The sequence below is a fragment of the Engraulis encrasicolus genome, chromosome 20, assembly GCF_034702125.1.
Source record: "Engraulis encrasicolus isolate BLACKSEA-1 chromosome 20, IST_EnEncr_1.0, whole genome shotgun sequence".
Taxonomy (NCBI): domain Eukaryota; kingdom Metazoa; phylum Chordata; class Actinopteri; order Clupeiformes; family Engraulidae; genus Engraulis; species Engraulis encrasicolus.
In genome coordinates, this window is record NC_085876.1 from 6,971,859 (window position 1) to 6,984,028 (window position 12,170).

Consider the following 12,170-nt stretch of genomic DNA (forward strand, 5'->3'; position numbering starts at 1 on the left):
AGAATTCCACCTCTTCCCATCACTCAAGACGAAGGTGCTCGGGCCGGTACGCCTAAGCACTGTGAGGGGTTTGGTGTACCGTCTCTCTCCCTTTCCCACATGGAAAGGCTTGCGGATGCGCACTTTGTCACCAAGGGAAAACTTGGGGACTTTTGCGCCTCTCTTGGAGTCGACGTACAGCTTGCTCCTTTTCTGTCGGCGGATGACTGTAGCTCTGACGCCGTCGTACTCTCTGCTCTCTGTCGGCGGTAGGACGTGTAGCTTTGTCCTCATCGGTCGTCCTCTCAGCAGCTGGAAAGGACTTTCGCCGGTGGTTGCATGGTCAGTAGCTCTGTAGTTCTGCAGCATCTCCGTCACTGCAGGCTTCCATGGACGCTGGGCTACCTCTGCTGCCTGGATACAGTCTTTTAAGACACGGTTGAAGCGCTCCACGCACCCGTTTGACTGTGGGTGGTATACGCTCGTTCTGATGTGTTTAATGCCTCTTTCCTTTAGGAAGTCAGCAAAAGCAGAGGACGTGAATTGGGGCCCATTGTCACTGGTAATTTCGAGGGGGTTGCCTTCACGTGCGAACACGTTGGACAGGAATTTCAGCACTGTTGCAGTAGTTGCATTTGAGGTGAAGGCTACCTCCGGCCACTTGCTGAAGTAATCGATGAAAGTAATGGCGAATCTGCAGTCATAGGCCGCACGCTCGAATGGGCCTACAATGTCCATTGCCACATGCTGGAAAGGGCCGCCAGGAAGGTCAACAGGCTGTAATGGGGCTGGAGCAGCTCTGGCGGTTTTGTCACATGACTGGCAGATCGAGCAGGACAGCAGGACTTGATGGACAAGATCGTCCATGTGTGGCCACCAGTAGAGCTCTCTGAGGCGTTGCTTTGTGCGGACCACGCCTTGATGGCCTTCGTGCGCCAGATGCACGATTCTCTCCTGAAGAGCCTTGGGAACCAGCAGGCGTGTACCTCGTACGATCAGCGGAGCCTCAACTGCAAGTTCATGTCGCACTAGGAAGAATGGCTGTAGTTCAGCAGGGAGAGCTTTCTTCACCTTGGGCCACCCTGAGTGAATCACTTGCCGCAGCTGTGTAAGTATGGGGCAATTTTCACATTCAGCTTTGAAGTCTGCAAGCGGCAGTGCATTGTGAATTGTGATCTCAGCTATCTCTGTGCTCAGGTCTCCGTCAGCTTCCGCAGCAGTGTTGGAATCAGTGAGGGGAAGACGGGACAGGCAGTCCGCCATGACGTTTTCGCTCCCTGGCTTATACTGCATGTCGTACTGGTAGCACATCAGCTTAGCAGACCATCTTGCGATCCTCATGCCGGCTCTGTTCATGCCTTTGGTGTTGAGGAGAGTGGTCAGCGCTTGGTGATCTGTTCGAAGAGTGAATCTGTGTCCCCACACATACGTGCGCCATCTTTCCACAGCCCACACGCAGGCGAGGGCTTCCTTTTCAGTAGTGGAGTACTTCCTCTCGGCTGCAGACAGTGTGCGTGAGGCGAAGGCCACTATGCGTTCTTGGTTGCCAGAGTGTAGCTGAGTCAGTACGCCCCCCAGGCCATAATCAGAGGCGTCTGTGGTAATGAAGGTAGGTAGCTTCGGGTCAAAGACAGCCAGGACAGGGCTCTCTAACAGCATCGCTTTCAACTTGGTGAAACTTTTCTCTGCGTCACTGTCCCACTGTAGCTCAGACTGTGGACTTGATCTGAGCAGCTGACGCAGTGGCTCGACTAGTGTTGCATAGTTTGGCAGGAATTTGCTGAACCATGATGTTAGCCCCAGGAAGGAACGCAGGGCAGGCATGTCTTTTGGGGCAGGCGCATCGGCAATGGCAGTAAGATGCTCTGCACTTGGGCGTAGCCCCTCTTTGGAGATGACGTGTCCCAGAAAGGGAATGCTTGTCTGGCCAAATGAGCTTTTGTCGTAGTTAATCTGAAGGTTTGCATCTTTCAGGCGCTGCAGGACTGCCTGCAAGTGCTCATCATGTTGCTCTTTGGACTCTCCACTAACTATTATGTCATCTAAATAGTTCTGAACTCCAGGTAGGCCTTTTAGAATTGTTTGCATCATTTTCTGGAATGCAGATGGAGCGGACGCTAGTCCGAATGGAACTCGTGTGAATCGGTAGAGGCCATCGTGTGTAATGAAGGCAGTGAGGTTGCGACTCTCAGTGTGCAGTGGTAACTGATGGTAAGCTGAGCTCAAGTCAATCTGACTGTAGTGTGTGGCGCCTGCTAGTGATGAGAACAAATCCTCCATATGAGGAAGTGGATAACAGTCCATGATCACACTTTTGTTGGGCTCACGGAGGTCAACGCAGAGCCGTATTCCACCTGAGCGCTTTCGTGCAACCACAAGAGGACTCACCCATTCAGATGCATCCACACGCTCGATGATGCCGGCCTGAAGTAAGCGATTCAGCTCTGCCGACACCTCCTCTCGTATGCTCAGCGGCAGCCGTCTCAGCTTCTGACGAACTGGCTGCACTGTGCTGTTCACCTGGACCTTGTGAATGAAACCTTTCACACAACCGAGCTGCTGGGGTGAAGTAGAATCAATGTTATTCACAGTGACATTTTGAGCATGCTGCCTAGCAGTGTTCACCTTGCCTCCCATGATGTTCACATTGAGTGCTTTGATCAGGTCAAGCCCCATCAGTGGCGATCCAGCTTTCACGATGTAGAAGTGAGTGGAGACTTTGTCATCTGCAATGTAAACTGTAGCAGGTAAGCAGCCAAGTACATTCAATTCACCTTTTGCATAAGTGACTAATCTGATTTTTGGTTCACAGAGTGAGCAATCTGCAAAGTAGCTTTTGTACATTGACTCAGGCAGGATAGACACAGAAGCGCCAGTGTCAACAATGAGTTTCAGGGAGTGAGAGTTTCCCTGTTAGTCAAGTTCATTATGTATTGTTGCTGGATTTTTATGGGGATTTGGAAAACTATACATTTTTGAAAAGTAGAGAGTATAAGCAATCAGAAAAACAATGTTTCCATTTGCACAGGTGGCAGCCATCTTGGATTTTTCAAAATGGCGTCCGAAAAACCTATATTTTGTCATTTCTCAGCTTCTGAATAAGTTAGAACATTGATTTTAACTGCTTAACCAACATTTTCAGGGTCACTGAATCTAATGGTGTTAGTTTTATTGTTGTCAGACATTTTGTTACCACACCAATTTATTTGAACTATTGATTTATAGTATTTATGAGTAGATGGCCCACCATTTAAAACATCCCAGCTTGAATGTGCAAAACTGGTACAGTTTACATGTCCACCATTTTGCTGTACATTTACAGGCTTGCCTGTGCAAATCTCACAGCTACATTGTATCCAGTACAGTAAAGGAGCAGCGCCATTGAGTGTCAACAGGTGTTCAATTTTTTCATTTGGGGGAATCCTTCAGCATGCATGCATTTTCTGTATGATAATACTGGAAACTGACTGCAAGACAGAGTGACAAATCAATTGGTGTTATTAATATTATTAATGCACATACGAGCATGTCATTAACTGGTGTTGGTGAGTGTGCTTTAGTGTAACAGTGAGGGTTCTGTTTGCTGTTTGTTCTGGTTATATTCATGGGTGAAGAACATTGAGGTGAACAAGAGACATGTCAAGCCCATGACCTCATTAACTGGAAGCTGTGTATTCTATGCCAGTCTGATGATGCCAAGACGGTGGTTCTGGTCCAGAATCCAAGATTAGACGCTAATGGACATGTACGAGAAGTAGTTCAAGAGAGGGTCAGTCTGAGTGATTGGGACCATGTTAAATCCAAAGACGACTGCAGAACTGCACAGCTGAGACACCAGGGACACAGAAAGCAGTCTAGCATCTCTCCTGTCACTCAGGTGCAACCAACAAGGTTCAAATACAGCATGCAAGCAACCAACATGCACATCATTTCTACAGGACGGTGCACAGCCAAGAAGCGTGGCAAGAAGAGAGGATGAACAGAAATGGATGACCCAGGCCCCTCAACATCTAATTCTTCTCCACTCCACTCGTCAAGAAACAAAGCTCCATCTGCCAAAAGGCCGATGGTGAACTACTTTATCTGGTCAGAACTGCAAAGGAAAATCTCCAAAGGCTGCTTTGGAACAATCCCAGAATCTCACACTCAAAACTAGACTGAACACCCGCATCTCAGCAGATGATGCACATGCAATTGATGTATGATATCACAAAGATTGTGGGACAAAACATGTGTCATGTACGGCGAGACTCAGGCCTGACAGAAATACAACTCTCCAAGAAGCCTTGACGTTAACATGTCTGCTTGAGCTGATCAACCGTATTGATGTGGAAACACAAAACAAAGCATGGACATCATTGAAAAAAATGTATGTCAACATGCTTGATTCAGAAGCCTTGGAGAATCATGAACTTGCATTCAGTAGAAAGTGGCCGAAAGAGAGACACACCCTTGCTAGTCTGTTCAATTCAGCTGGGACATCATTGATGTTGCTGGATACTTGTATGTAGGGCTGGGTATTGCAGCCATGTTCCTGTATCGATTCGATTTCGATTCTGAGGGTTTTGAATCGATTAATCACGATTCGATTCGATTCAATTCGATTCACTCCGAATCGATTCAATCCGTTCCCTTTTTGGTGCAAGTATTTCCCCCAAAAGATGCTGTTGCCTATTTTTATATAAAAATGTCAAAGGGCTGTGGCTTGACAGTGTTAACAGATTGCTAATTTGTAATAAGTAGGCCTAGGCCTAATTGACTAATACCTACTGGGTATTTTCCATAGACCTAAATGAAACAAAAAGAACAAAAAGAAAAAGAGCAAAAAAATCGATTTTGTGCCCTGTGAATCGATTATGTGAATTTTAAATGATATCGATCGATTTTCGATTGAATCGATTATTTTACCCAACCCTACTTGTATGGCATCTGTTCATGGCCTGTCTTGGTGAAGGTTGCAATGTTTGTCCTTGTCACCTGTGCTGCTTTGTAAATTGCTTTCATGTTATCATATTCATCAGTTGTCATTGCAGCATGAACCATGTCTTCTTCACATGCTTCTTGATAGTAGGGACTTTTGACTTCTTTAGGTCATTTAGAACAGACAGATTTCAGTTATGGCAAGACTGTGAGGATTCTCTTTTTCAGCCACTTTCTACTGAATGCAATCTTTGTGATATTGGACAGCAATTGAATGTGCATCATCTGCTGAGATGCTGGTGGTCATTCTTGTTTTCAGGGTGGGATTCTGGGACTTTACAGCCTTTAGAGTTTTACTGCCATTTGCAGTTTTGACCTGATAAAGCAGTTCACTATCGTCCTTTTGGTAGAAGAAGCATGGTTTCTTATCGAGTGGACTCGTACGAAATCTTGTGGATAGTGGAGAAGAATCAGATGCTGAGGTGCCTGGGTCAGTCATTTTTCAGTCATTTTTCGAGACTTGGTCTGACCAAGTCCATAACAATTAACATTTCCCAAACGGCATGTTTGATCTGTCTCCTTAGGCTTGCTACTGGTTGACTGTTGTCCGACCAAGTGAGTGGAGTTCCCGATTTTTTTGAGATCAGAACCATATTTACATTTCTCTTGGCCTGCCTAGAAGCAGTGCAGAAGGTGCTGCATCACTGGGAGGTTGTGGCCTGTCTAGTGCAGTTCTGCAGTCGTCTTTTGATTTTAACATAGCCCCCATCACTCAGACTGGCCCCCTCTTGAACTACTTCCAGTACATGTCCATCAGCGTCTAATCTTGGATTCTGGACCAGAACCACCTTTTGGCATCGTCAGACTGGCATAAAACACACAGCTTCCAGTTAATGAGCTCATAATGCTTGATAATGCCTCTTGTTCACCTCGATGCTCTTCACCCATGATTATAACCAGAACAAACAGCAAACAGAACCCTCACCGTTACACTCCACCACCATCACCAACACCAGTTAATGACAGTATGTGCATTAACAATATTAATAACACCAATTTATTACTTGATTTGTAACTGTGTCTTGCAGTCAGTTTCCAGGATCATCATACAGAAAATACATGCATGCTGAAGGAAGGCAAAAGGCAAAAATGTAACGCCTGTTGACATTCAATATATTCACTACATGGCACTGCTCCTGTTTACTGGATACAATGTAGCTGGTATGAGCTTTGCACAAGCAAGCCTGGATATATACAGCACAATGCTGGACACGTAAACTGTTTTGAACATTCTAGCTGGGATGTTTTGTATGGTGGGCTTGACAGACATGCATCTACAGTGAGTCCAATATGTATTTGATCCCTTGCTGATTTTGCCGGTTTGCCCACTAATAAAGACCTGATCAGTCTATAAATTTATGATAATATGTATTCAAACATGGAGAGACAGAATATCAAAAAGAAATTCCAGAAAATAACTTAAAATAATATATTTTAATTTATTTGTATTTAATTTAGGCCAATAAGTATTTGACCCCTCTAGCTAAAGAGGATAAAGTGCTTTGTGGCAAAGCCCTAGTTGTCTAGCACTGAGGTTAGATGCTTCTTTTAGTTAATGACAATGTTTGTGCATATAGTAGAAACTATTTTTTGCCAATTTTTCTTTGCACATTATCTCTAAAACATTAATAGTTTGTGGCTGTAGCTTGGCAAATGGGAGGTTCAGTTCTCTCCATAGAATTACTATAGGGTTAATATTTGGAGACTGTCTAGGCCACTTCACGACTTTAATATGCTTCTTATTGAGCCACTCCTTTGTTGCATTGACTGTATGTTGTGTATTACTGTCATGTTGGGAGATCCAAAAATGGCCCACCCTTCAGTGTAGTGGTGGAGGGAAGGACGTTTGCACTCAGGATTGCACATTACATGTCTCCCTCCATCCATTCATTGACGATGCGAAGTTGTCCTGTGCCTTGGCCAGACAAACACCCTCAAACCATAATGATACCACTTTCATGCATGATGGTGAGGAGGGTGCTTGGGATCATAGACAGCAGTACTCTTTCTCAAAACACATTGAATTGTGATAATGCCAAACAGCTTGATTTTGGTTTCATCTGACTACAGCACCTCCTTATCATATCCTAAATCAGTCTGATGTCTGTTGGCAAACCTCAAGTGGGACTGCGCAGGTTCCTTCTGAAGTAGAGGTACCATGTGTGCACTACAGGATTTTAAACCTCTGTGGCATTAAGTGCTACCAGTAGTTTTATCAGTGATTTTGGTCCCAGTAGCTTTGATATCATTGCCTAGTTCATCCCGTACAGCTGTAGGGTGATTTCTTTCTGTTCTCATGATTATCAAATCCCTACAAAAGGTCAAATCTTGTATAGAACCCCAGACAGGCTGATGGATAGTCATTTTGTATTCCTCACATTTTGGAAGAAATGCATCAACAGCTGGGTCATTAATACCCAGTCTCTTTCTTGTGGCTTTGCAGTCCATTTAATCTTTGTTCAGGTCTAAAATCGTGTCCCTGATATCATTTGACCACTCTTTGGTCTTTCCCATGCTGGTGAGGTTGGATTGTGACTGATTCACTCATACTATGGACTGATTCTGCTGATTCAATGTGTCTTTTATGCATGTTAGTATGCACAGGCGTCTTTAATTCAGATGACAAGTTGATCCAGTGTTTCCCACAGAAATTTTGGAAACTATGGGGGCAGCCGGGGTTTATTTTGTCCGGGGGGGGGGGGGGGGGGGGCGTCTTCTCACACGGGCCTTTTTTTTGGGGGGGGGGCGGGGGGGTATTCCTGCAGTGTAAATGCAAAACGGCAAAACAATGACTACAGTATGACATTGGCGCATGGAGAAACTGTAGGCCTGGGCCTATATTTCAGCCATTTATATTTTGAGAAATAAGGCTACATAAGATTTTACCCATGACTTGTATAATAGTAGTACATTGTCATTGTCAAAAAATGCAGTACAGTGAATAATTTCTGTTTACAACACAGTTTCATTCGTCCCTCATGCAGGGGTCTGGGAAACAATAATAAAACAAAATAGGAGCAGAGATAAGAATTTAAGAGCACTGTGAAATTGTTAACGCATAGACAAAAAGGGTCTTAGAGGGTAGGCTATGCCTTTTCCCCCACACATATCTGTAGGCGTACACATTCTACATGAGGGGTGCTGGTCACAGGGCCAGTTTTTTCCAAATTCCTCCCATTAAAAGGGCTGAACAACATATTACACATTTATGTCTATATTCACATTCATTACACATTAATTTCTATATGCAGCCCGATGTCTCCTCTGCTGTGTCAATGAAGGTCTGTCACCAAACTCATTACAACTGTAAAACAAAGCCTAGGGAGTGTTAGTAAACTCATCCCAACTGTCCCTTCTCTGAAGGTTTTTTATATTACCCAAGTAAACTACAACAACTTGACTAGGCTTTTGATCCCTGTCTTTCAAGCACTTGTGGTTCTCTCTATAGCAGGGGTGCCCAACCTTTTTTTAACCAAGATCTACTTTTGAAGTTGATGGTCTGCCATGATCTACCAAGTCAAATTCAAGGATGTCAGTATGAAAATTTAAGACCACCATTTATTAATCACCATTATTATGAACAAAATGTTTTCAGTAGGCTACTATGGCCGTATCTTTTCAGTGTGTTTTTAAAGTGTGTTGAATAGCCTATCTTTACAAAGCAATGCAGCACTGATAGTATGCAGAGATAATTTCAGTCATACACAAGTCATAAACAACTGAAACAATTTCAAAATGATAAACATTTGGTATATAAAAGGCACATAGGCCCTATTTCTAAAATATGATGAAGCATTATCATGCCTTCAGCGGTATAGGCTACAAACTAAAAAGGGCTCAGAAATTCACCATTTGTTATGGGTAAATAGTAGGCTACTATGAGAGAGAGAGAGAGAGAGAGAGAGAGAGAGAGAGAGAGAGAGAGAGAGAGAGAGAGAGAGAGAGAGAGAACTCATTGGATTGGTTAACACCCCTGTTAAGTGTGACTTCTTCTATGAAGGTTTTTTTTTTCAGCTCTCTGGGACAGTAGCACAGCAAAGGCTTTCTATTGTGAGTTTGGCCAATCGTTTTGTCCACAACTGAAGCAAGAAACAGCACAAATTGAAGTGAATTCCATACATGTCAACAACTAACATTTCCCTTACACGCGGCACGCGATGTAAACGCAGTTAGCGATGATGCATGCGACTAGCGATTTGGACGAAGATCCTCGCATATCGGCGTGTCATAACGCATCGTTGCGCACATGTTCTGTTAAGGGTGGTTTATGCCTCGAGATCAGCGTCACTGCATCATGATGCAGTGAGCCGCGCAGTTAACGTAGTGAAGCCCCCCCCATCACGCAGGTACTCTGGGGCACCTCCCCAAAATTGTGTCTCGACGCAGGGAGCGACGGCGTGAAAGGGCGAAAATAGGTCTCTGATTGGTCCTCTCGACCAGCCTGCTCTGTCCTCGAGTCGAGAACAAGCGCTACTTCCTTGTTCTAACCTTCGTCGGTCTACGGACTGTGAGCTCTTCATTAAATAAGTTGCCCGTGTTTTGTTGTTTGATTTATTTACACGAACCGAAGACAACACATGCGCTTGCAAGTTACGACGCTGAAGTTATTTGGACAGTTGAACAGTGGTTCCGAGGTCGAGGAAACATTCCGCTTCGTCCTCGACAAATGAGCCACTTCTTTGTTCCAAACTACTACTGTGGCTGCCAGTGCGATCAAACATGCACGTGATATAAAGATTTAATGTTTCATTTTCATTCTCGTCGAGTCTGTGATGCTAAAAAACAACCGACACGTCTAGTTTACTCTTTGTATTGAAGGCAGTTTCAGCGTGGAATGACATCGCGCAGACCGTGCTTCAAAACAGGGCATAAACAAGATGTTACACGTGTGCACACATGAATCAACTGTAATACCCTTACGGTCACTTCCTAATGCTTTCCCCTCATTCTGTGTTACCGTGGGACTACTTATCCAACCAATACAGAGTCTATAGGTTGTATTTACTCCAGGAGGAAAATGCGAAGGAAATTCAAAATCGTAATTCAAATCGTTTTTAACAAAAACGGATATCGTTAAAAAAAAAAAAAAAATTTTTTTTTTTTTTTTTTACATTTTCGTAAACTATGGCGGCCAAATTTAAACTATGGCGGGCCGCCATAGTTTCCTTAATGTATGGGAAACACTGTGATCGGAAGTGCCCATCTGGTCTGTGGGCCCGGAACTGTAATCAGTTGGCAGGGGATCAAATACTTATTTTGCTCGATGAAATGGAAATAAATTAATATATATTCTCTTCAGTTAATTTCTGGATTTTCTTTTTGATATTCTGTCTCTCCATATTAGAATACATATTATCATAACATTTATTGACTGATTATGTATTTTTTAGTAGGCAAACCAACAAAATCAGCAAGGGATCAAATACATATTGGACTCACTGTACTTGTAGATACTATACAGTAAATCACCAGTTCAAATGAATTAGCATGGTAACAAACTGTCTGAGAACATTAAAACTACCACCAGTAGATTCAGTGACCCTGAAAATGTAGGTTTAGCAGTTTGAATCAATGTTTTAGCTCATTCAGAAGCTGAGATATTGCAAAATTATGGTTTTTCGGAAGCCATTTTGAAAAATCCAAGATGGCCGCCATGCAGACATTTGTGCAAATGGAAACATGGTTTTTCAGATTACTTATACAATATACTTTTCAAAAATGTATAGTTTTCCAAATCCCCATAAAAATCCAGCGAAAGGTTCAGATCCAAACGTAATGAACCTGACTATGTGCTGTGCTTCGACATTCACCGCACATGTTAGCTTTTCTTCTGCCGCAGCCGCGGGCTTATCATCCACGCACAGCACCTCGAGCTCAGGCACCGTAACTTCTCTCACTGTTGATTTGCATACTTTAGCAAAATGTCCCTTTTTGCCGCATTTATTGCATTTCACGGACACCGCTGGACAGTTCTTGTCATTCGCTACATGTTTGTTGGACCCGCATCTGTAACACTTGCGATCGGAACTCGCAGAATGGCGGTCTGTAGCTGAGGGCTTAGCTGGGCGCGCTCCCTTTTTCCCTCGAAACTGTGCACTCGTAGCCCTGATAGCTTGCACGGATGCCGTTGGCGGGCTTTTAGCTGAAGACAATAGCGTTGAATTTTTAACGGCTTCTTCAATTTGGCACGCAAGTGTCTGTGCCTTGTCTAAATTCAGATCATCCTCCATCAGTAATTTGTCTTTTACGGCACTCAGGTAAGCACAAGAGATAAGCTGATCACGAATCATTTCCCCTTCCATAGCTCCGAATTGGCATTGTGAAGCTAGGGATCTCAAAGCAGCTACATACTGGCTAGCAGTTTCATCAGCTCGTTGCAACCGCTGTCTGAACTTGTGCCTCCATGCAATCACATTCACTTTCGGTACGAAATGCTTTTCTAGAGCAGCCATGGCTTGGTCAAAAGTCGTACCTTGATCTGGTAAGTCGTAGAAAATGCGTTGTCCCTCCGGACCTAGGCATTGTAGCAGTACTGCACGTTTTCGTACGTCTGGCCATGTGTTTCCAGTAGCATGAATTGCTAGCATATAATTATCGAAGATTTTCCTCCATGTAGCAAACGTAATCGGTGGCTCACCCACTTGTGGAAGGAAAAGTGGTGGACTCGGTACCAATGTGCTCATCCTCGTCGCCAATTTGTGGTGTTGCTCACAGGAGGAATTGTAGAGACTTCAAATGATGAGGAGACCGTATGTCAAGTTCATCCTTTTAATGGAACTGTCACGGGCACACTGAACAATGTGAAGTAGCGCAGTATCAATATATACCATGGATTGATTACACCTCTGCAGTGCCACCTACTGGTGGTGGAGTACATGCACCCAAGCATAATAAGTAATACTGTAAACACAACAATACTCTGAAGTCATGATCCCAAGATCACTCATTTTAGAACTGATAGCATCAAAACTGTATGGTGTTGGAAATTAAGAATATGAAAAAAGAAACATGGTGCATAAAGTGAAACATGGTAGGGATACAACTCTTATGAGGAGCTGCATGCATGCTGCAGGTATTTGAGGGCTTTTATCATTGATGAATTTAAACATGTATTGCTCTACGAATAGCGAATGTCACCATCTCTCATTGATCTTTATTGTGTTGCTTTCCATGATTACATATTGACCCTAAACATACACATAAGGCCAAAG